General features: G+C 35.1%; 1 protein-coding gene across 5 annotated transcripts in view; it reads left to right on the top strand.

Annotated features, from left to right (window-relative positions):
- Window positions 1-26,873, top strand: part of LOC135217790 (potassium voltage-gated channel protein Shaker-like) — a 693,892-nt gene that overhangs the window by 326,337 nt on the left and 340,682 nt on the right. The window lies entirely within an intron of this gene.

Consider the following 26,873-nt stretch of genomic DNA (forward strand, 5'->3'; position numbering starts at 1 on the left):
TCGAATGTCTATTGTGGTTTGTATGATGCTGAATCTGCGCATTTGCACGTGATTTAGAAAATCTATTGGGAAACCGGGGGCCCAATTAACGAAAATGTAATTATATGAACGTGAAGGATTATAAATGATTATTTATTTATATTTGATCATATTGCACGACTTTATTTCTGTGCAATCCCCGTTGGAAATTGCTATTCACAGAGATATTGATATCACGCAGAAATGCTAACTTTTGCTTGTTTATGTTTCGTCCTGTGTGACGCATCGATCTGGGTCAGGTTATATCTTTGGGTGGAGGACGTGTGCAGTGGTTTTGAACACCCCGAACCGGTCAGGTAGGACGCGACGGCCTCTGTGAGGTTAGGTCTAGCAAGGTCATTAGGATATATCCTAATGGTTGTGCCGTTCTTAGCAATAGAAGTAATGATCAAGATCGGTTGAAGTTGAATACTCGATATTCCGAAAAAAGCTGCTGAAATGGCAGCCCATTAGACTACATCTGCATATGGCTGTAATATTGTATATGAAGCTGTGGGTAAATTATCTAATTATCTAATTATGATTAGTGCCCCAATCGTTACCCAAATCTCTGTTACAAATCATTAAATTCGGTTGAGGAATAGAAGAAAAGTTGCTCAAATAGGCTGGATAAAATAAATCAGCGCAACCTGAGTAATTATGAGTGTTTGAAAAAATGTACTCAATATAAAATATACTTGAGAAGAATCTATTCTTTTGTGTGAACCAGCCGGTAACAGACATGATTTCATTTGAATCCCGAATACATCGTTAGGTTTCTATCCCAGCAGATGTGGCTGTCTGTTCTTTTGTGTGTGTGTGTGTGTGTGTGTGTGTGTGTGTGTGTGTGTGTGTGTGTGTACTGTGCATGTGCGTGTGTGTGCATACGTAGAGGCTTTACCGTGTTGACGTGAATCATTCTGCGAATAAACGTTTCCTTTTATCAACGTCAATTATTAGTATTATATAAAATAATTTTGCTAAATTTCTTCTTCAAGATACTTTTCGTGATGCTACATTTAGTACCTGCGGCATTTTTTGTAGTATTTCCTTTCTGTTGTAAATTATTTTTGGCGACTTCTCCATATAACCTTAATTTGTTTTATTCCGGGAATGAATTTTTCTGTAGCTCAGGTGTCGCTCCACAGCATGAGAGATCCATTTTAGAATGGTGTCACTGTAATGATAACTCTAGACATTCGACATGAGACCCCACTTACTATTTCACTGGTCATTTTTTGTGGTTAGTTATAAATTTGTTCGCCATAGTTGAGACCAGTGTGTGTGAATATTTTGGAGACTCTATGCCAGCCATCCTCAACCGGGGTTCCGTGAGAATTCGTGTTTTATTTAATTATTTGTTATTTATAAGTATATATTTTTCTTCGTTAAACATGGCGTGAGAAATCGTAGTACTATAATTTATTTTATCGTAACATATCGTAGGAGATTTTTTTCCTCGGTTTTACTAAAGGTAATTATTACAAATGCTATATATTCATTACAAATGCTTATATATAATATATATATATATATATATATATATATATATATATTATATATATATATATATATATATATATATATATATATATTTATTGGGGGTTCTAGGGATGAGAAAAATTGCCTCAGGGGTTCCTCAAAGTGCCAAAGGTTGGGAACCAATGCTCTATGCTAACGGCAACAGTAGAAAAAAAATAAAAGGTTTGATGTAAATCATGTTTACTGTTTTAATGTGTACTGTTTTCGAAATAGAGAAGTAAGCCTTGATAGTTTTCATTAAAACAGTGACATCTTATTTCAATGTATCTATTTCGTGGTTCTCCTTGGTTTTGAAATTTCATAAGTCGGTGAATTTCACACCAAAAATTATTTATATGACAGGTTGTTGACCCTTATCATATGTACAATTTTTATGTACAATTCACTTTTTTTAGCACGTTCAATTCTAGGAACCCCGGAATTTAGACAACGTGCCGTCTTTCTTTCCCTGACTGCATTGTGCCAACTAGTGTTTTTTTTTTATTTTTATAGGTTTCATATTTTAGCTCAACGTCAGCCAAAAGAGGAAGCATTATGTCAGTAACGAGCGTCACTGTCATTGTTGTCTCCGATAAGGGCGATATGCATTTGGTGGTTTGCATTTGTTTGTTTGCCTGCTATGATTACGCAATTAGTTATGTGTAGGTTTTTACTAACGTTAACAAATGCCACTCGTTTTTCAAAGATCCAATACAGCCAAGTGTAAAGCATTATATTCTTCCTCTGTTCAAAACCAAAGCTATTTCTCGATTTTTGTTTTACCGAGAAATTCTAAATTTAAAGGATGGTGTAGTGCTTATTCAAATTATTGTGCTCATTTGTTCTAATTTATGAGAATTTTTAAGAATCCTCACATGGGCATGTGGACATTAATTTTTGTGTGATACAGAACTAATGTTAATATTGAATTGATACATCACATCATCATTCTGTGCGTTACCTACTCTTGCTACTTAAAATAAAACACTAATTGAGCTATTATCTACTCGCACAGTTGTAATTAGCTCTTTTTGGCTAATTTATTTTTTCTGAAATAGTGTAGCAATATTGGTACATACACACCCACACTCATGCATACATTTACACAGAAAACGTAAATAAAGAGAAAATCTGAATAGAAGCCATCACTCAGCGGCTTTACTATTTTAGGCTCCAAGAAACCCTATAACTATATGTTTTTTACCAATCTTTACCAGTCTTAAGCTCTATTATGCACATAACTCGGACGAATTCCTTAAAACGTCTCTAAAATTTCTTGAAAAGTGAACTTTGTGGGTTTTCAGTACATTTTATCATTAATCTACACGTAAAGAAAGTAAAATACAAATAATAATCATTGAGGTGAAAGAATATTAGACAATCACAGCTTAATAACACTATTAGTTTAATATCCCAGACGTTACAGTTAATGAAGTTAAGTCAATTTTTATCTTGAATGATGACTGGCAAGAAGTGTCAACTCTTCTCAGCACGAAAACCCTGTGATTGCCCATAGCGCAGAGCTCTGGGAGAGCAACTTTTTCCAACAGTATTTGTTTGAAACCCTTTAGAACCCTCCTTTCCACACACACACACACACACACACACACACATACACATGTCAGTGAGATGTTTTGTTGTGATGGTTATTTTACGGACTTCCCACTTTCACAGATGCATGATATAAAACTTATCTTAAGCAGTCAAACAAAGCACATTTAAATATTATTCCCACTTTGTTTGAAAATTGTTGGAAAAGCATGATATCGTCATTTAAATAGGAGGTGAATAGCATTTACTGACGCACACCCAGTATTATATTATAACGACAGATTTCTGGCGATGGTTGAAACAAAGAACAATTCATCAAGTAGTTATTTATTATCCTGTAAACAAGATAACTGATTTATAATGAGTTGTATACACTTTTAGTTTGTTTTTTATAAAGGAGTTTCCAGTTATAGTAAAATGAAAGCAGTTTGGGATCAGGAAGTGAATCTAGAGGCATACCATTTACTAGCAACTGCAATTTAGACTGTCTCTGCCCCCCCCCCCCCTCTCTCTCTCTCCTCTCAGTCTCTAAACCTCTCCTCGTGCCGTCTCCATCCTCAATCTCTCCTCGTCCCTCTTCTCTCTTCTCTCTCTCTCTCTCGTGGTTACTTGTCGTTTCCTGAAAATACGAGAGCGAGAGAGAGAGAGAGAGAGAGAGAGAGAGAGAGAGAGAGAGAGCCATCAGAATCCCTTTCATAAATCGGATTTCGAAGATCTACTTTCCTGTTGATTCCCTTCTTAGAGCAATTCTAGGGTGAATGAGAAGGATTTCCCAGAGCTCCTTTCTACTTATCTACTCAGAGGCCACTTTTTAATGAACAGAGAGGGACTGATGACGATGACTCAGCATGTTCTGATTTCGTCTTAGTTTGGAAGTTTATTGAAGTCCTCGACGCTTTTTCACACTTCCCACATTCCTCTGCCTTTTGTGGTAGAATCTCTCTCTCTCTCTCTCTCTCTCTCGTATTTATGGCACATTATATGAATGAAAGAGCGGCCACTGCATGCATATTCGGAAACCGCTGATGGGGCTGGTAGGGAAGTGTGTATTGTTTGTTATTTGATTGTCAAAGATGAGAAAGAGCACATTATTATGCAGAGCTGTTTCGAAATATGCATAGATATTTTATCGCAACAGCTATTCGTTGAATTTCAGTATTATAATAAAACTCTTTGAAAGATAGGTAAGCAAGCCGTTTTTGGTCATCCCGTTTTAATTATTTATCCCTGTCAGGCTTACTGTTTATGAACCATGTACATTAGCAGCGAGGAAGTGAAAAACGTCAAGTTACCAGCGCTTGCGATCGCTAGTGATGCAGAGCACTTTTATTGTCGGCATTGATTCGGACGGCTCCTTAAATGGGGACACCCAACTGATATTTTGTCACAATATAACCTATTCTATTGTCATACTTTTCTGAAACCGGCTTTCCCTCTTGTGCTTCCCGAATAATCAAGTTTCATTCATTTGGATCATTGTAGAATTTCGATAGCTGATGTTCCTTCGAAGCTTGTGTTCATTAAGAAAGCAACAGTGAGAGTAACCAGCGTTGAAGGAAGCATTGCATTCAGCCAACTTACTCCAGCAATTGATCGCCAGTTTTGTTACTAAGACTTCGTTTGATGGTTTCATTTTAAGAATTCCTGGGCAACTTCTTTCATCATCAATATTGTTAAGTGCCGTGTAATCAGATTATATTGTCGTCATAGAACATGAAGAGTGCTTGAGGCAGTGCTCTCTCATATTTACTGTTTAGTTTATCAACATGTATTCAATTATTTATGAACTTGAAAGTATCCTCGCAAAAGCTCTACACAGGGAAAATACACATTTCATATGATTCCAAGAAAATAATTTGCTGCATAAACCTCATCTCTCCCGAGCAACCCGAAACAATATTGCTTTGTGCATCAGTTTTCATACTCAAGAAATAAGAGGAAGTCAGAGAGAGAGAGAGAGAGAGAGAGAGAGAGAGAGAGAGAGAGAGAGAGAGAGAGAGACTGTGATGACGACAGCGAAGGAATGTCCAGTGTAGGCAAGTGGGTTTGTAGAGAAAGCTAAGAGGAATCCAGAGAGGATTCTCATTATTGTTCTTGGCCTTTCCAGGGAAGGTCTGTGAGGGGTTGCTGCAGTGTTGGAGTAAGGGGGTCGTGGAAGCCATTCTTTCAAAGACCAATTCAGTCATTGACCTCATCTTGTGATGACACGATGCCACTGACACATCTCTGCGGGTGGGATTTTTTCTTTCTTTTTTTTATTTCTCCATCTTTAGTCCCACTTCTGTTTAGAGTCGTCCTTTATCCATAGGTAGCAGAAAACACCAGCTGTCGTATTCCGTGATGGAAGAATTACAATAATGGACAAGTTCAATACAGATCAGGAACATTCTTTATAAATCATACTCCAGATTATGAGATGTAAACAAAAGATAGAGAATTGGGTGGACAATTGAATAGTTTTCAGAAATTCTTTCAGTCTAACAATTTTTAACTAGGGATAACATTGCACAACTTATTAACTTTAGGTGGAAAAGGATAGAGAGAGAGAGAGAGAGAGAGAGAGAGAGAGAGAGAGAGAGAGAGAGAGAGAGAGAAAGTGCTGCGAGTACAGGAGTGAAATTTAATGATGTGGTGCGCATATTCAAGCGCTCTTCTTCGCATTATGTGTTTGTGTGTGTGCGCGCGCGTGTGCGTGCCTGATTCTTTTGAGAATCTTAATTCTGCATCGACTATCAGAGTTTGCTTCAGTGAGCACGTTAATTCTGTAATCTTATCCTGCTATATTAGCTTTGATGCCTTCTTTTTATTCGAATAATATGGTGAAGTAACATTATACACATTTCATGGTTATCTGTTATTTAGTACAGGCCTTTCAACTCAACTGTCAATGATGTGTCGTCAGTAGAACTCTTTTCATGATTAAAAGAGGTACCAAGAACCTTTATTGTAAGAAACCTTTATTAGTATAAGAGATGAAGTAATTTTGTCGAACCATACCATCCCCAAGTACAATAACTCCAAATTTGATATTCAGGAGCTAATGCCAATACATCGATTGTTTTCCGCGCTTGCAGAATAAATTGAAATTGAAATTTTATCTTCTTTATTTTTGGGGCAATCGTACACACAGCAAAGTAGATAGGTATGTGGTGTGAGCTTTAAATATATATATATATCTATATATATATATATATATATATATATATATATATATATATATATATATATATATTGCAAATAATATCAGCTGAAAGTAACCTTTTATTGGTATAAAAATGGTGCAGTTGCTCCTAGCGGCAGTTTTAGCATACTACCCGGGGAAACCCCTCTCATTGAAACCCAGTTCACAGTTCAAACAGTCTCTTCGTTTTGTTTGGCGAATTTTTTCTATTGTATGGACAAAGTGTACATGTACAATTAGGTTTCCAAGTATGCGATATCCACAAAATTCCAAAATAATAATAATTAGTGATTTATATCTTCTGACAACCACTTTTGGCATTGTAGTATTGTTGCATTGATAACTTTACTGTTTTCTCTGTAATTGTTTTAGAAATTCTTAAAATCCTCTCGTTTGAGTTAGCTTTTGTGATTGTGGTTTATTTATCCACGATGCCAGTTTTCGGTGGCAGTAGGGTTGCAAAGCTCACAGCTAACAGTATTGGCTTTATCCCTTAAATCCCTTATAAACCATCTTGTTATTTACCAGCTATTCATTTCTTGAATCGACTCCTTTATCTTTCCATAATAATTGCTTATCTCGTCTCTACTCTCAATACCTTTATTGATGCTTTCCTTATCCTATTGTCAAGTTGGATTATTCGTTGCTGGTCTTAAGGGCAGTTCTTGCCTTTGTAAACAAAACACCAGTTGCAAAGTTTCTGTGACACGAATCTGCAAATTTGGTGCCATTTAGCTTAGAATTATTTTGTATGGCAGGAACTCGTCCAAACTTAGTCGAGCGACTATGACTATTGTTTTTTTGTGTGAGATGCTTAGCTATTCTCTTGAGACGTTAAATGAAGTTAGTGTAGCCCCTTTCTTAAGCATCTCTATCATCTGGACCAGTGTACGTATGAAATATAAATAGGAAAATTTGACGCGTGGAGGTTTCCAAGGGAGTTATTCAACACAACCTTTTCTCCAAACTTTCCATAATTTATCCGTGAGTGTAACCGTACCACCATATTGTCTTTGTTGGGGTGATCTTGAGTGACAGTACTGCCCCTGTGGGAATGCGTTGAACGTCCCGTTTTCTTCGCCTTCCCATGTAAATAGCAGCTGTTAAGGGATGGAGCCTGAGAAAAGTCAGCTGCTGAAACCCAATCGTAAACGTCGTTGTTAGCAAGAGAGCAACTGTCAAAAAGACAGCTACCGTTGGATTGTGTAATGTAAAGGTATGTAGTATATGTAATACTTCGCTTTCCTGCCCAACACCCGACCTTTACATTCCTAAAAACTCATTTAGTCGCTTCCCACATCTCTTTTCCGCCATCTTAACTACCCCTCTCACATTCCCCTTCACACGAACACGCAAATGTTCTCCTTTATGTATGACAACATTTCCTTCAGTCATCATCATCCTCACCTCCAAGTCGAGGGGGCTTTTTAATTCTGTTACCTATATCTTACCTATATCTTACTTGTGCTTGGACTTCCACAGTCGCCACTCATCTTCAGTCTGTCGTCTGGAGTTCTCATCCAAATGGTTCTTAGACTTCTAGCTAGCACTTCTGGTGACCCAGAACCCCAGGTAACACTATCAACTACTATTTGCCCTGTCTCCATCTTTCAGTCAGACAATAAAAAATGTATTCTTGAATTTACTTAACAAGTGTAGTAGCAACAAAATGCAGGATCTTTTAGACAGTAACGTCTGCTCTTCGTGCTTTAATATTATGTCCTTTTAACACTACTTTTGTACTTGTACTGTCACTTCAGCAGCCATTGTAAAATTAATGTTCTTTTCATAAAAGAGTCATCAGTTAGCTAAGCCTCGTTGCCAATATTATCATCCAAAAGAAGGTCAAAGTAGTCACTGATCTGGAAATGCATTCTGTTCTGTTAACACGCCTCTCATCTACATTTATTGTATCCTTAGAGTTGTTCTTCGCAATCACCTCCAAAAAAGCCATTTTTTTCATTAATCCTCAACAGTTTACTACATGCATACCTTTACATTACTTTACATGATCACTAACAGTCCCGATTCGAGAATACATTAAAGAGGCCATATACCCTCATTGTCACTGAATCCTTTCTTTCACGAAACTGCGTCGATATTGTACGGACTACCCGCCACTTTATGTTTAGTACATTCATATCAGTCTACACAAATCAGTGATTTTTTAACATACTCAAACTTCACCCTATTCTCCACTTGTCTCTCTTGAAAGTTTTTTTCTGTCTCAAAATATGAAGATTCTTGATAAGTTTCATCATGTTACTTAAGATCAAAGCCGGCACTCTTTGAATGGACATACGGCAATAGGTATATTTATTCTAACTCTGCATTCTGATAACATCTAGTTGGAAGAGATAACAGTGACACTGAATAAAGAGAAGATAAGGAGGAAAAGATTTGTGTACGGTCCCATTTTGGCGCCACAGCTTAATGCAGACAGACTATTTAGAAAACCTTCATTGATCGAGGATGCTGTTGTCGTATCGTTATGCATAGTAAGATATGGCTCCCCAATGCGAAGATGCGACTTGTGACGGGTTTTGGGTTATAACCTTTCCTCGATGTGTTCTATTCTGTGCTTAGTGAATAAAAGAATTTATGTAGCTTTCTCAGACAAGGGCCGCTAATGCTTCTTTTGTTGCTAAACGAAAGACAGATACATATAATCCTTTGCTCTTTCTTTACTTAATCACTTAAAGACATAATTATGGATATGTTCAGAATACGATTCATCTAAATCCATTTGCATATATCGAACACCTTTGTATAATTGGGATTTATTAAAGACACAAAATTGCATTGTTATGACATATAACTTAAGAGCAAAATTTTATCTTTTTAAGTATTCCAGTTTTTGTGGCCTCTCTTTTACAGAGCAAAGATTTCGAAAGAATTCAACAAAAGACGGTGATGCATTGCTACAGCAATATGACTGCCGCAGTAAGATGTTGCCATTCTTTTTTTTTTCTGCCTTTCAGCTTGTTATTCTTTAGCGCCCTTATTCTCATCTGAAACCTCTTTCCCTCTACATACATGCAGTGCGGAAAATTTCCGCAAAAAATTTGCAAGTTTTTTTTTATAAGACTTTTTAGCCTTTCTTTCTCATTGTTGTGTACCATAATTATCATGTAAACTCTCTCTCTCTCTCTCTCTCTTCTCTCTCTCGTCTCTCTCTCTCTCTCTCTCTCTCTCTCTCTCTCTATATATATATATATATATATATATATATATATATATATAGAGAGAGAGAGAGAGAGAGAGAGAGAGAGAGAGAGAGAGAGAGAGAGTGATGCTTATAAACCCTCCCAAGTTGATTTGTTGATCTGCGCGGTGCGTGTTTGCAATGAATGTGTTTCTGGCTATTTATCAACATTTCTAGTTTAGTAATGAATTTTAGACAAAGTATGCCTACTAAAGGGCGCGAGCAGATAGCAACACTGAAGGTTTTTATAAGACTGATACTTAAACAAGGAGTCAGTCTGAAAAATGAAAAGAACTATTTCACTCAGTTTAAATACATTTGCCATTTCACATTATATGCAGATATTCACGTAGTGTGTGTGTGTGTGTGTGTGTGTGAGTGAGGTAGAGATGATAATTATCTATATATATATATAATTATATTATATATAATATATATAGATATATATGTGTGTGTGTGTGTGTGTGTGTAAATAAATTCTTCTGTTAAAAACAGGATAAGTCTCAAGTATAAAAGGCCCATTAAAACACTCCAGTTTAAAGCTAAGGACTATATTTCGGTGGACTGACTCCCACTCTTATCAAGTAGTGAAAGACTGAAGAAGTTACATTGGCGAAATATATAGTGGGAGATATGGCCTTAGGTGATGCCTGGGGTCATCACTAAGCCGATGATGTTTCTGTTAATTGTCTTAAACCACTTCATCGTTGCCTTAAGGAAGATATTGTCTATATAGTCAGATTCCCAGGCTCTATTGGAAAGGTTGCTCCTATTATCTTGTTGTTTTATCAGTGAAGACTTTACCATCTGACATTTGTATTGACTGCTGCTTTTGTATATAATTCAGAATGAGTTCCAATCCATGATTTGGTTAGTGTTATTTGTATGATGGAAAATTGCTAAACTACGTTGTCCATATCTAACTCAGCGCTTCTGTTGAGTTAATCTTTCTGAGAGAGATTTTCCTGTGAATCCGTAGTATGACTTATCACAATCCCTCTAGAGAATTTCACAGGCTCCCACCTCTTTAGAAACTGGTTTCTGCTGAACGTCAATGAAGGATTTCCCCAACGTATTCGTAGCGCCTCAGTGGCCTGGTTGGTATGGTTTTGGCGTCCCACCTTGGTGGTCGCGAGTTCGATTCTCGGCAATTCCATTGAGGAGTTAGAGATGTGTATTTCTGGTGATAGAAGTTCACTCTCGACGTTGTTCGGAAATCACGTAAAGCCGTTGGTCCCTTCAATGAATAACCGCTGGTTCCATGCAACGTAAAAACACCATACAAACAACTAACGTATTTGGATAAGTGAAGATGAAGGGTTGGAGTGGCCTAAAGTTCGTGTGATCTCTGGTAAATTATCCATGTGAGGGATTATGATTTTTTTTTTTTTTCCTTTGAATTTGTCCTTTTCTTTGTTTTTTGTGGGTTTGTAAAAAAAATGCTCTTTGCTTTATGTATGACCTTTTCTATTATGTGCTTGTAGTATTAAATAAATTGATTTCTGATTGTTTCAAGTTCTTTGTTAAGAAAGTCTGGGGAGCCAATTCTCAGGGCTTTAAGAAATAAGTTACTTGCTATGCCGAGTTTAACTGAAATGTCACGGTAGCTGTAAAGATATATGTGTGAAAGTGAGAATGTCGCTTTCCTGAAGGCAGTGAATTTGTAGTTGTTATTAGTTCTGATGATTAAGATATCTAAAAAAGGGATTTGGTTATTGTTTTCCCATTCTGCTTTAAATTTTATGCTCGAGACCAAGGAATTTAATTTTTGTAGAATGACATCAAAATCGCCCCATTCGCATTTCCAGTATGTTAAGATGTCGTCTACATAACGAAGCCAAATCATACCTGCAGGTTTGATAGGGTTTATAATTACTGTTTCGAAATACTCCATATATTAGTTTGCCAGCACGGGACTGAGCGGACTCCCCATACTTCAACCGAATTTTTGACGGTAAAAGTTATCACCACAAGTTGCATTATTTTATTCAATTCTATGGGGAAGTGGTCAGCAAGTGGCTCAAGTCTAGGCTGAGAAGTTTTACGATGTGTACGGGGATATTTGCCGACCTAAATTTGTTCCAAAAATGTTCTGTATGTTTTATATGACTAGGGGAAAAAGTTCCTAAAAAGGGCGATAGTAACTCGGCTAACCACTGATTCTGTAGTTGAAAGCTCCAGCACACGATATTTTGGGACGTAAGGGGATGATTTATATATATATATATATATATATATATATATATATATATATATATATATGTGTGTGTGTGTGTGTGTGTGTGTGTGTGTGTGTGTGTGTGTGTGTGTGTGTGTGTGTGTGTGTGTGTGTTTGTGCGTCGAGAAAGTGCTTTCTATATTTTTAATCTAAAAGTCGAAATCACGGTCTTTTCTTGGTTAGACACGGCAAATAAACGGCACATTTAAGGATCTCTCTCTCTCTCTCTCTCTCTCTCTCTCTCTCATGTCGAAGGTAACATATAATCGGATTGGGTTTGTACGTAATATGATATGAGATTTTTGCATAGAAACTTCGAAGACTTCTGCGATAAGAGGCGATTACATCTTACCTCACAGTGAACGATTTAGGTACTGAAGTAAAGCTGCTTTTCTGGGCCTTCTAGTTTAACCTTTAATCTGTGACTTGCTTCCTGACTTCTCTCATAACCTCATTGAATAACGCCGTGCTTTTGATGATTTCTGAGATTTATCTAGTTTCATATAGAATAACCAGACATGTATAAGTTTTTTCTAGCTCTTACCTTCGAACTGGTTATCGACGCGCGAGATGAACTTTGTAAAGTAATTGTTGGAGACTGAGTAAGTTAGAGAACTGTCAATAAACGACATATATCACAAGTTATTGTATCTCTTTGTAGTGATGTAGAGTTGTTTCAGAAAATGGCATACGGTGTGATATAAAGGTAAATAGCGGCTGAGATGGCCCAGCAGACTTTCACAACGTGGTTACTGTAGCAAATGTGCTGTAATATACCGTGGGCTTCTTCTTGAAGTTTTAAAGAAAAAAAGAATAACATTAGTAAAAGATATCTCAAACTGATATTCCCTCGAATCGTGTAGCCATTTTCTCTGGTGCATTGGAAGTAGTGGATTTGTAACTTCCGTGCATAGCAAGTACTCGTTCGCTAGGAATTGCATTAAAAGGGAATCGTGAAAAGATGTTTTGACATTTTACTGATAGTTAGGTTTTAATTGGACATCATATCAGTTTATGCGTAAAATATAGACAATTTAGTTGCAACTGTCAAGGTTTCCAAGCCGAAATATTGTTTCTATTTTTCAGTATAATTATAGCAAAAACGGATGAATGAAATCACCGGACTAGTACTTCATAGAAATGGTAATAATTATGATATAAACATAACCGCAGCCAAATTGAAAGCACTCGTGTCATTCATATTTTCACTGATTTTAGAGGTCATATTACTTTCACACTCTTAATCATGAAATTATGCCGACTCCAAATTCAGTCTTAACGATAAACAGTAACTTGAGGTTTATGACGCTGGTTGCATCGCTCGTAAACAGTCCTGCCCTGCTTAGCCTGTTTCGCTACCATGGTCTTAATTGTGATTTTGTAAGCTAAATACTCATTTCCATCATGTTATCCCCTGAGTAATTTCGTTACCTTCTTCACACGTACAATAAAACAATTTCACCCATCAAGTACTAGATTTTTGCATCATACCAATCACCATTTTCTAAGGTATTCAATCAGTATCAAGTCATCACTGCTTCGATCTCTCATACCGAGTGACATTCAGAGAAGAGACTATGTTTCATGCTCTCCATGAGTAAATGTTCAAGTATAAAACGAGAAATATCTGCTAATTTTTAAGCAGTGGCTTAGTTCTGGCTGCATTTATACGTAGACAAACGTACTGGCTGTCAAAAAACGTAATGATTTCAGTAGGCTGTACATATTACCAGGGTGGATATAATATATTAATATATTATAATTATATATATATAGTATATACTATGTAATATTATATATATCTATATATGTGTGTGTGTGTGTGTGTGTGTGTGTGTGCGTGCGTGCGTGCGTGCGTGCATGTATGTATGTATGTGTATGTATGTATGTTATGTATATTGTATGTATGTATGTGCATATATATATATAATATATATATATATATATATATATCTAATATATTAAATATATATAAACATATATATAAATATAATAAAGATATATGCCACGAAGGAAAAATAAACGAAGGAGTATCTGCTTTAAACGTCCTTTACTAAGCAGAAACTAATATATATGAGGAAAAAGACAATACAAGAAGAGTCGTATAACTTACAGATAGGGATGATAAAGAGATTAGTACCTAGAATCCAACACACCTGGAAGATGAGTAACCTTCCCAAATAAGCATAAACAATGGGTGCAATTAAAGGTTTAAGACAATCATCTCAGATACAAGGACAAGACAATTAAAGGATTACAGGTGACAGCTATTCAAGACTTGTAAACAAACCATATTTACAATACATATTCACAATACATGTCAGACATACATTACAACGAAGATAACTAAGGCAACTCATTTTTATTTAAGTCTGTAATTATATATTTGAGGTCATTCTTAAACATGTTACAAATACAAGGGTCAAAATGAAAAACAAATACAAGGGTCAAAATGAAAAACAAATACAAGGGTCAAAATGAAAAACAAATACAAGGGTCAAAATGAAAAACAAATACAAGGGTCAAAATGAAAAACAAATACAAGGGTCAAAATGAAAAACAAATACAAGGGTCAAAATGAAAAACAAATACAAGGGTCAAAATGAAAAACAAATACAAGGGTCAAAATGAAAAAGGCCACGACTAACATTGAAATTACAATGAAAAGTAAGTTGTATAAAAGCAGATTCTAAAAGATTTCGTGATAAGACATCTCTTGACCTTGCAATTACTGAACTACCAACCCAATTTATTCGGTGGTTGTTTTCACTTAAATGAATGAATATTGCATTAGATGTTTGCCCAGTTTTTACAGAATATATATGCTGGCTTAGCCTTACTTCTAGACCTTTGCTAGACTGTCCGAGATAAAATGACAATCCATACATGGAATTTTATATATTATGTTGTTGCTTTCTCTGGGGCCATTTTTTATTAACATTCCTTTTAGTGTGTTATAATAGGAAAAAACAAAGTTGACATTAAAAGCTTTTAACAATGATTTAATGGTTTCAAATCCGTTAAAATAAGGCAAACTGAGAATGTTCTTAGAATTTTCTTTCTGCGTGTTACTTACACTATAAAACTTTTTGTGGGCTTTATTATAACAAATATCTAATATATGTGAAGGATAGCATACATCTTTCCCTATTTTTCTTATGTATTCAATTTCTTGATCCAAATATTGTGGACTGATAATGCGCAATGCTCGTAAAAACATAGAAGAAAAAATTTATATTTTTATGTTAAGATGGTGGCCTGAGAAGAAATGAACATAAGTTAAGTTGTTGGTCGGGTTCCTATAAATACTGAATTTACTTTGAAATGGTTCTCTATATATCAAAACATCTAAAACAGGGAGGCAATTGTCTTTTTCTAATTCTAGAGTAAACCTAATCGATGGTACCTGGTTATTTAATTTAAAGAGTAAATCATTTACATCAATACCGACAGGCAGAACAGCTTAGTAAAGGACGTTTAACGTCGAAAGGTCTCGCAGATACTCCTTCGTTTATTTTTCCTTCGTGGCATATATCTTTATTTATGGTTTTATCACATTCCTAACTTTCGTGATTCAGTTAAACATACATACATACTATATTATATATATATATATATATATATATATATATATATATATATATATTATATATATATATATATAATATATATATATATATAAATATATCTATATATATATGTATATATATATATATATATATATATTATATAATATATTATATTATATTACAATAAATCTAGTAGAATGTCGCTTATCGGTACGAAAATTAGAAGCAAAGGTTTCAAAATATGTATTTATAATTAACATAAGTATCTATATAGATAAGCCAGAAATTTAACTCATAATAGTTTATTAAATTTCCATACGCTAGATAATTATACAAATGTACATTTTGAGGACTGTTATTGCTAGTAATATGTTACTTGGCATTGAACATCAACCTATTCATTACAGGCATATGTTGAGCTTCGTAAATAAAATCAGTTTCAGTATCAGCATTCAGCTTGAAGTTTAGCTCACTCACTGTAATATACTATACAGCGGTAATCCCATTCAGCTTCGGCCTGTTGGCGACAAAAATTATGGAAGTCATATAAATATTCTGCCAATCTCATCACTGGCGGCGGCTACCTGTTGGGCTCAGACAGCTTATTCCTTATGAAACCTTTTTCACGTAATGTCAATCTGTAAAGTATCGAATCCTGCACATATGTATTGACTGATGTTCTGTGCACAACCTATACCATACTTAACAGGCTTCCTAATTCTGTCGGTGGAAGCTTTGTGGTTGGCTGTCGTTTCATTTGCAAGTTATAGAATAAAGGAATGTATCTGGTTTCTTTACGCTTTTGAGTTTTATCGTCACAAAGTATGATTCATTTCTAGGATAATTTGGAAAACGTAGTAAATATTGCTAACGTGTTCACTTTCAAAGTCCTGTTAATGATTTAGATACGATTAAAAAAAACACTAAAACCTTTTTGAATTTATAGCGTCGTATTGGGTTCCCACTATAAAAGATATTGTATTGTATCTCATATTGTACTAAACTTTAATACCATAATTTAATTTTTCTTTAAAAAAATCAATTTAATATTTGTATCTAAGGTGAACGTACTCAAAACAGAAGAGAAACATTGAGAAATTTCGAAGAAATTTATGAAAGCTGCAAGGTTTAATGTCTTCGGCCACCTGTAAATGGACGTTAATGACTTTATATATATCTATATATATATATATATATTATATATATATAATTCTTATATTATATATTATATATATTTAGTAATGTTATTATAATATTATGCATACATATATAATATATATATATATATATATATATATATATATATATAATATATATCTATATATATTATATTTACGTATGTATATATATATATATATATATATATTTATATATATATATATATATATATATATATATATATAGTGTGTGTGTGTGTGTGTGTGCGTGTGTGCGCGCTCTGTACACATACATACATGCGTAAATATATCGAAGGGGAGAGGAACCGGAGAAGGAAATTGAGGACGACAATGAGAATAATAAATACAGCTGTTTCAGTCTGTATTTGGTAATGGATAACTAAGACTTTTTGATGACAGCGAAACTAAATGTGGCGTCACAGCATCTAGGTTATTGACGCACACCAAGGTGATGATTCCTACAATATAAGGTGTCCTTGGTGCGGGGATGGGAAGAGAAGCAGCGATCAGTTTCCTTACCCCTACTGTCTGCCAGTACGAGAATAGCGACGTGTGATCAGATAGTCAGGAACTAGCGGCTGCCATGTAGCGGGCAGTCGCCACTACATGAAACAGGACTTTCTTGGAAGCGATTTGACGCCGTCATTCCCGCCCTGTACCTGTAAAACGTTAGCAGTCACTTGAAAGTGCAGTAAATTTCTCAAACATTTGAAAGTATCAAGCGTAAGGGATACAGGTATTGTAATTTCTCGCTTCATACTTTAATACGCATTCCACTCCTTGACTTTTGAATTGTTACAGGTTTTGCATGGACAGGGCATCACAAATATACATACATGTATAGCCATATAGAAATCTCTTCCGCGATTACAGGGAAATGTGTAACATCTTGTTTGTTTTTCGTCAGTTTAATCGATTTTCCTAGTATGATTACAAGCACTGAAATTGAATTATTTAGGAATTACAAAAAGTATTTAAAAACCGAATCTCTCCTTCCTTCCTTTTCTCTTTCTTTTTATATAATAAGTACTAGTGAAAATTATTGCAAGCCTATTGAATACCTCTCTCTCTCTCTCTCTCTCTCTCTCTCTCTCTCTCTCTCTCTCTCTCTCTCTCTCTCTCTCTCTCTCTCTCTGGGTGTGTGTGTGTGTGTGTGTGCGTGTGTGTGTGTGTCCGTAGTGGGACTCGCAGTTAATAACTGTTATACTGAAATCTAGGGTAAAACTTTTTACTCGGATGATTTACCTCGTGTCTCCTCGGTGAACCTGTGATGCGTGAGCGCGCAAGAACAATAAGAAAAAATTTTTAAAGTTGGGGGATGATTTTATTTTATTTATTTATTTATTTTTTTTTTTACAAATTCAGTTTTATAACTGTTATTCTCTTTATCATTTGTGTTAGTATTTCGTATAGCACTGTACAGTCCATCATCCAAACATATACTATTTAGCTATCGAGCTAGTATATTGGTTTAGATAGGAAAAGATGTTTTTATACATATTTCAAACCTATGTCTGCTGTTACTGAGAGGTGTTCATTGTATTTAAATCTCTTTGGCAAGTCATGGTCTGCTTTTCATACGTAAACATTCATTTCAAGGATGTTCGTTAGCCCTTTTTTCACATGTTTATTTAATTTAGTTGTTACTACCTATACTAGAGGGTTAGATGCCTGCCGATGGCGTCGAATATAAGGCACCGATTCTTTTTGGATCCAAATGGCTGGGTGAGATTGCTCACATGTTAAAACGTACTTTCATTAGAGTATCCAAATAACGGTAGTTAGTTCTTTTCTTTTGAAAAGGAAACCGACCTTCTCTAAAGATTCTGGTTTCTCTCACCTTATTCCCTCAGTTGAACGACATTTGTGTCGATGGAGCTTAAAGATTTGTTGGTCCTGCGCCTGTGTTTCTCATCCTTGATCTTCCTGTAATTCGTCTGTGTTTTAAGATTGATAGTTTTATATTGTAAGACAATCTCGTGTATATTCGAGGAATCTGCCTTCAGAATATTTGGAAAGGTCATTATAATTATTTACATTCTGGAATATATTTTAATATTAGCAGCCTAAGTAATAGAGTTGTGTTATAGTTGGGCCTCTGAAATATAGTTAATAAAGATAAAACGATTAAACGAAAACAGTTTGAGGAAATGTAGCATTTTTTTATCCCTGAGGGTGAAAATATAAAGGAAAAGATGAATACAAAACATGGAACATATATAAATATGCTTATATTTAGCAGAAATTAGTTATAATATTTGGCATAAAGGTTAATATTTAGCATAAAGATGCATTTGTATAAATTTTAAAACTGTGAAAGGTGCATGAAACTGTGAAACTCATAAGGCTGCCTATAAATAGATTTACTTTGACTTAAGTAAGGAGGCTGCATGTTTCTCCCCTGTAATTTTCGAGTGTCCACGTTCGCACTTTATCCAACAAGAAACGAATAGTGAGTGGCAGCTTGATTGATTGTTGAGAAGTGGTTAATAGCCCCACTGGAAGATTTCGTGTCAGGAGACATGACAACATAAGATTGGGTATTCTTTAAAAATAAAATGTATAAATATTCAGACATTAGGCTACAAATGTCGTTTGGTATCCAATTCTCTCTACTTTGGGAATATCTCGAGAGTAAGGGGAATTATAATTGATAAACGACTGGGTACCTGGGAGACTCGAACGGCGGACAATACATTTCGACGACTTTCAGTGACGTCGGCAACCATTCATGACAGCCGATAGGTTGCTGACGTCACTAAAAGTTGCCGAGAAGTTACCTAAAAGTCGTCGTTCCGCACTGTTCAAGTCAACCATGTGTCGAATCATTTCTCAGTTATGATTCCCATTCGGCGAAATTCTCGAAATGGAGTGAATCAGATCATAAACGACTTATGTAGCTTAATGTTTGCAAATATAAAAATGTCACGGTGTATGCGATAAAAATTCGCACACACGCACACACACACACACACACACACACACACACACACACACATATATATATATATATATATTATTATATATATATATTATATATATCTATATATATATATATATATATATATCTATATATCTGTGTGTATGTACGTGTGAGAATTTCATCCCTACAAAGGAGTGAAAGTGTTGAACAGTCCGATTTAGAAGCCTTAGAATAGGTCGTTGATATATTTCTCAGATAAAAAACACTGGAATAAATTAGCTCCACAAAGAACCCGATTTAGCATCTACTAAACAAAGTAGCATAGAATAATACCCTCACTAGACTGGTAAGCTATGAATATTGTAACAATAAGAGTAGAAGGTAAATAAGTGAAGAACGTGTCTATGAGTAAGCTTGGTATTTGTAAATCATATTTTTGAGGGCTAGAGGACATCCTAGATGGAAAAGTTAAATTATGCAGAACATTGCTTGTGATGGCATTTAAATACGCAACAAATGATAAAATCTTATGTCATATGAACTTTTAAAAAAACAGGTGGTCAGAATTTGGTTATACTTTCAAGTCGTCTTACGAATACGGGACCTGCGAATTGACATTTTTGCTCTTCAAACAGCAAAGTCATCAGAAATGGGTTATAGAAGCAAAACAAAGAGTCAGACACATGGGGCGGAAGCCCAAATGATGCTGCTCCCGAGATGGGAAGATGTCGGGGAAAAAAAGAACGGAAAATACAGCAAGAAATGCTCAGTGAAGTCTTACTGAAAGTTGGTGGGAATAAAAATAAGTAAATAGAGGGATATATGCAGAGTAATTTCTTAATAAGTGGTTGCACAAAGTAAGAGGAAATTCCCCATCAGATCATTCCCTATCCATTTTTTACCAGATTCAATGCAATACCGTAGATTTTGGGAGCAATATGAAAATGTTCCCCATGTTTACTTTGAAATCTGCAGATAATGTGGGTGTTGAGAATGAATTCGTTGTTAAGTGTCGCCTCTATGTTTTATTAGTGATAAAACATGAGATTTTGCGATTCCAAGACATCTTTAGCTAAAATCGAAACTTGAGTTCAAATACCAATTAATTTTTTAATGGTACTCTCAGTAGTTGGTGGCAAGAGGACGAAAAACTTTCTTGTAACAAATGTGTGTGCGTAGGTTACTGGTATTTCCTAGAATTGGGAAAATTTAGTACAAAGGCCTATAAAAAGACAAAGGGCAACCCTTAACCTTGAGAAACGTATTGCATAAGATGAAAATACCAATCGTAATCAAGCAGTGCTTTTCATTTTCATATTATGGCATTAGAACTTGGTAAGACACGTATATCTGACTTTACGTTAGTGTTTGAGGAGGGGCTATAATTTAAATTTTTTTATTTGACAGGATAACCATCTTATATTTAAAATGGTTCTCCTTTTTAAATATAAAAAAAGTTATATATTTAAAAAAAAAGTTATATATGGAAGTTCATTTGAGCAAGATAAAAGTTCATTATTGGGTCCAGCACTGTTGCATCTTTAAACCATACAGCATTTGCCGCAATAATCATTATGTTGGCTGCATTTATTATGAGTACAAAGGTGAGGAGGTACAGTATATGTGGGTTAGCTCTGTAAACCTTTGATGTTAGGACCATAATAAAACAGCAGGGTCATTAGAATTGTGATAAAGTGATTTTACTTAAAATCAACCTTGGACCCATTCTCTAATATTGAGGAATTATGTAACGTTTGTTGCATGGATAATTCTTACTGTTATCTGCACAAAAGTGTAGATTCCTATGTTTTAATTTTGTTACATAACTCGTAGGTGATTTTCGTTGAATTATAGGACAAGCATGACGTCAGTTTGCTTGTAATTTTTCTTGTAGTAGGTGTATTTCCCAGTTGATTGCATGAAGGCTGTGTCATTGGAACTTAGATTTGCGTTGCCGGTTGTGACGTTTTGTCGATTTGTATCAACGTGGAGACGTGCACAGTCATTTTCATATCTCCTCTTGACACCACATAAGAAAAAGGCATTTCGTATTGACATGCAGCTTATGCTAAACACTTCATAGTTTACGAAAATAGTTCACCCATGAAGGGGAAGAATGGAATGGCTGTTGAGATAAAGATATTTTATTCTTCATTGCAACCTGCCAAGTTTTCCATTGCAAGCTAATAACATGTTACAGGAGTGACAGTCATATCCACCTTATGATGATGTATAGAGTCAGAGGTAGACATAATTAAAGGCACATATTTGGAATCTTGATATTTTTATTTGTTTAAATAAAATCAAGCTCTAAGATACTTGACACATAAGACTACTTTCACGTCTTGTTGTTGGGTGTTGTGAAGTAAATATCCTTTTGAGTAATGCGATTAAAGTAATCTTTACTTTGTTATTAGAAACATCTAAAAGAAATAAGGTTTGAGTACGGGAAGAGCCAAGATATATTCATCTGTTCAGTTCTAGGGGTATAAATAATTCGTTGATGAACAGAAAAAATCGACAAGAATTGGGGAGAACGTTTGTTGTACTCATTATGTTAATGGAATTGTAACCTGACAAAGACATCAGTAACTCAAGAAGACCCTACAAAGACAAAATACACCATACATATCAGTTAACTTTCGTGTAAACTTCCAAAAATGAAAATGCGTAAATTTCATAGGTGAAGAAGATAGAATAATAATTTTTGAAATTTTATGAAAAAACGTAACCTCATATGTTATATGATGGTTTTCTTCAAAAGTCTAAAGGTGGAGGCAAGAAATCATAGGGAGATGGAATCTATCTGATAGAAAGAAGTACCTAAAGCCGTTATGATTCTGTCATTCAACAAGAGATAAATGAGCGCATATTGATTCCAAATCAAATTAGAGCTTTAATACTAAGCGACAGTATAAAGTGCTGAAATGTGTGAAAAGATAGTGATCATTTGCATTTTCTGGAGAATATGATATTTCAAACCACTGTTCTTTTGGCACACTTAGATTTTGGTAAATCATGCAAGATCTCAGCATACATTAATTTCCTTCCGCTTTGAAATGTAAATTAAAATGTCCATTGACCGTAAGATATGCTTGGTAATATGAAATCTTAGGTAGTTTTGCTTCACAAAAGAGTCACGCCTTAAAGTAAGAATGTTGTTTAAGGGATTATGCTGCATGGAAAATCCCTTGGAGGGCCAAAAGATCAGTTCGCTGTCAGGTGCATGTATGAAATGACAGAAAAAAATAATGGAAATGATAAGGAAAACATAATATTATTGTATGTGGGCCCTAAGTAGACAGGGACAGTTACCGCAGTATAAAAAAATGCCCTGTAACAAAGCTCATTTTATTCTGTCTTGGTGAATCCTTACCCTTCGAATTATGGCTGAATCAGCATCTCGAAAGATGTTCTGTTGTCGTTGCACAGATTAACAATAATTTTTACACTTTGAGATGCTCGTTTAATGAGTAATAAGTGTGAGAGTCGACATATAGACAGAGAAGCCATTGCTGGCAATTAGTGTACTCTTAGCTATGTATGTATGGACACTAAGCCATTTCACCCTAATGGAAGTGTCTTGATAGGAAAGCCAACCTTTCGTCACTGCCTTAGTGAAACTTTTACCTCCCATGGGGAGAAAATCTCCACAGCAAAATTGCTTCAGACTGCTACACAGGAGGCTCATCGGCAGCCCATCAAACACCGTATACAAACCTGAGTATTTTATGCGTCCTTTCACTAGATGGCCCTTCGATTTCAGTTTCTTCCACCCAATCTATTCAGTTTTCGCTTCTTCCTGCTAATAACTCCCTAAACTATTATCCCTTATTCTTTACGTGGCCAAACTCCTCATACCATCTTTACCGTATTTCCTTTAATTATCATCCAACCTCAGGGCGTCGCGTCGCGTCGCCCACGTAAAGGAGAGCAATCTGCTTGGTTCCTTTCTATGGCTCACCTCTTATCTTATCTTAGTGTTATCCTTGACATACACTCCAAAGTACTACCTTCTTGCAATAAGTTTCATGGTATTTTCTTAAGATTATTTAGTCTCACTTCACGATCCAGAATTCGAACTGCATCATCTGCAGTTATCAGATTTCCTGTACAACTGCTTGAGTCACATTCAATTTTCTCATCCCACAACATTGCATCAAGTTTAATGGCTCATAAAAATTATTTCACACAACTTATTAACTCGGCTTCCTTCACATTGCAACGTTGTCATTTCTGTCTTAAGGTATCCATAGGTCCCTGTAACCTGTTTAATTTCTCAATCCCCATACACATTCCGTGATTATGACGAAAGGTTATGCCAATGTGATCTTCAGTCACCACCCCTCTCGCCTTTCCCCTTATACAATTTAATAGAGACTCGGTCACATTCACCATCATAGGGAATTTCTCCATTGTAAACCCATCAACTCTTGATGCCTTGTATTTCTTTAGTCTATCAGCGTTGGCTTTCTTACATTTTCATATTTCACTCTTTACGTAATTTAGTTTTGTTTCTTTTTTATCCTTTACATTAAAAACATTACCGAAATACTCACTTCAGTAGCTCATGATTGCACCACTTCACTTGTAGATGATGGTGTTTTGGCATTGATTTGTTCATTAATTGTTTTTCTCAGACTTTCTTGCTTAAAATACTTGTATTTTCTCTGAAGTACGTTTGTAAGCTCAACCCGTTATTTTTATCAGTTTTCCTCATATGTGTATATATATATATATATATATATATATATATATATATATATATATATATATATATATATATATATATATATATATATATATTTAAGGATACTACAGTAGACAGGCGAAGGGCGCTGGGACACATACAAAACCAGTACATACATTTATTGTCAACGCGTTTCTTAACCCATGGTCACATCATTAGGATATATATATATATATATAATATATATATATATATATATATATATATAATATATATATCTATATATATACATATGAGGAAAACTGATAAAAATAACGGTGAGCTTACAAACGTACTTCAGAGAAAATACAAGTATTTTAAGCAAGAAAGTCTGAGAAAACAATTAATGAACAAATCAATGCCAAAACACCATCATCTACAATCTATATATATACACATATATATATATATATATATATATATATATATATATATATATATAATATATATATATATAAAGGAGCTTTCAGAGGACATAATTAAAAGAAACATATGCAAAATATAAGAAAATTTAAAATGGAAGCTCAGTTCAACTTAAATACTGAATCACACTTAAATACATTTACACATTATAAAACCAAGAAAACTTAAAATGACCTTGGTTTTTAATGTGGAAATGTATTTGAATGTGATTCAGTATTTAAGTTTAACTTAGTTTCCCCTTAAGTTTTCTTATATTTTGTATATGTTTCTTTTACTTATGTGCTCTGAATGCTCCTTTTATATATAGATGGCCTGATGATGTGACCATGGGTCAAGAAACGCGTTGACAATATTATATATATATATATATATATATATATATATATATATATATATATATATATATATATATATATATGTATATATACATACATAACATATATATATATATATATATATATATTATATTATATATATATGTGTGTGTGTGTGTGTGTGTGTGTAAATATATATATATATATACCACTTGCTTTTTTAATACCTTCTTCATGCTTTTTTTCTAGATGTAGGTGACTATCATATTGGTCAGATATATGCGCCTGAAACCATCTTTTCTCCTCATTAAACCTCCAATGTTTCAATGCACTGTTTCTGTGTGTATTCCTCTCGTTTCCTTCCTATACCTGCAGGCACTCATGCAAATTCTATGCCACCACGTAATTTTTACATATTCTTCATATACTCAATCCACTTTAGGGTCCTTAATTATGGCCCCTTTTCATATACTGCATCCTATCTATATATGGTTCCACTACTCACTTCGTACTCCATTCTTATCAAATCCACGTTATTAATTTTAATCCCTACACATACTCAATCACATAAATATAATATATGGTGGTTATGAGGTCGGTATTATATAAATAAATGTGGTGTGAGAACTCCGTAGAGTTATTTCGTGTTGCCATTTATCTGTCTATTGGTGTCATTTCAATTTCTTAATTACAAGTAACAAAGTATAACCACCACGACCACTACTGTTAGTCAGGAAAAAACAAAGAAGCATCAGTATCTGAAATAGAGTTTCGTCTATCAGTGAGAATCATCATTTGGAATTTTTAGAAAATATTTTAGAGTAGATTAACTTGAACTAATTTGCAGAGGGATTTATCGAAAGTTATCCCAGTGATGATTGTTTCTTTAGTTTTTTTTTCAGTTAAGTGATGGTGCCTAATCCCCTAACAATATTATTTTTCGGGTCCTGCCATGAGTTGCCTCATGAATGACATTAGCAGCAGCTTCCGTTGATTTGAATAGAAGATAATAAATCCCATTAGCAATTCATTTTTGAGTAGGTTGCATGGGAGAACTAAATATTCATCCCAGTCACTTTGAAATATATCGGGACCTACGGCCCTGCTGATAAAAGAAAATAGGAAAGAATTTGAGAAAGCCCCATCGTCTCTGTATGGGTCATAGTCCTAAAGCCACGACTGGGGAGTGTGGACCTTGTGCCGTTGGTCTCTGGAGGTGAATTACTTTAATGTATTGCGACATAGTAAGTGCCGTCAAAATTCTCGACCGCATCCGTCAAATTACATATGCGGCACTGTGTGATTCATATTAGCTTTGCTTTCCCTCTGCTGCAATGTCGCTGGTCCTCCTTCCTTCCCGTTCAGCGCCGTTTTCTGTCAAACGGAGCTGCCGTCTAGATCCCCATGCTCTCCTTCGAGAGGGGGGAGGATAGAAAGGGGGGTTTGGGAGGGAGGAGGGAGTCGGCAAAAGGCAACAGGAAACACCCCTTAATATGTTTCATTGCTTATAATGCCTATTTTTTATTTGGTATATTTGTTCATGTTTACAAACGCGGATACATACGCATTATATGAAGGTTCCGTATGTATCCATGACGTAATCCATTTCTTAATAAAAAATTTAATCTGTTAATAATGGAGTACATCTTAAAGGGGGAAATAGTTTCATTTACATAAAGAGGCAAATTGATAGAATGAAAATAGGCGATCTCATTTCTTGTTACTGATAGCGTGTGTGTTGAAAACACGTGTAAGTGGGGAGGTTGGGAGCCTCCCAAAGGCGGGGCCGTGGTAGGGGGTATCTAGGGGCGTCCCACTCACTTCGCTCTTTATTCGACTAGCTCATGGTTTCTTTAAGCTCTCGAACACATGTTGCCTGATAATAATCCTCCTTACAATGATTTGATTGAGAGATTATTTAAAATCTCCGTCATTTGGACGTCATTTACAACTATAGCGTCTGAATGAAGTGAGGGCAGTGATTACAACTTGAGAGAAACGCTCGTGAACGAATGTTTTCGATACGGAGTTGACAGCTGTGTG

Source organism: Macrobrachium nipponense, chromosome 7 (genome assembly GCF_015104395.2).
Source record: "Macrobrachium nipponense isolate FS-2020 chromosome 7, ASM1510439v2, whole genome shotgun sequence".
NCBI lineage: Eukaryota > Metazoa > Arthropoda > Malacostraca > Decapoda > Palaemonidae > Macrobrachium > Macrobrachium nipponense.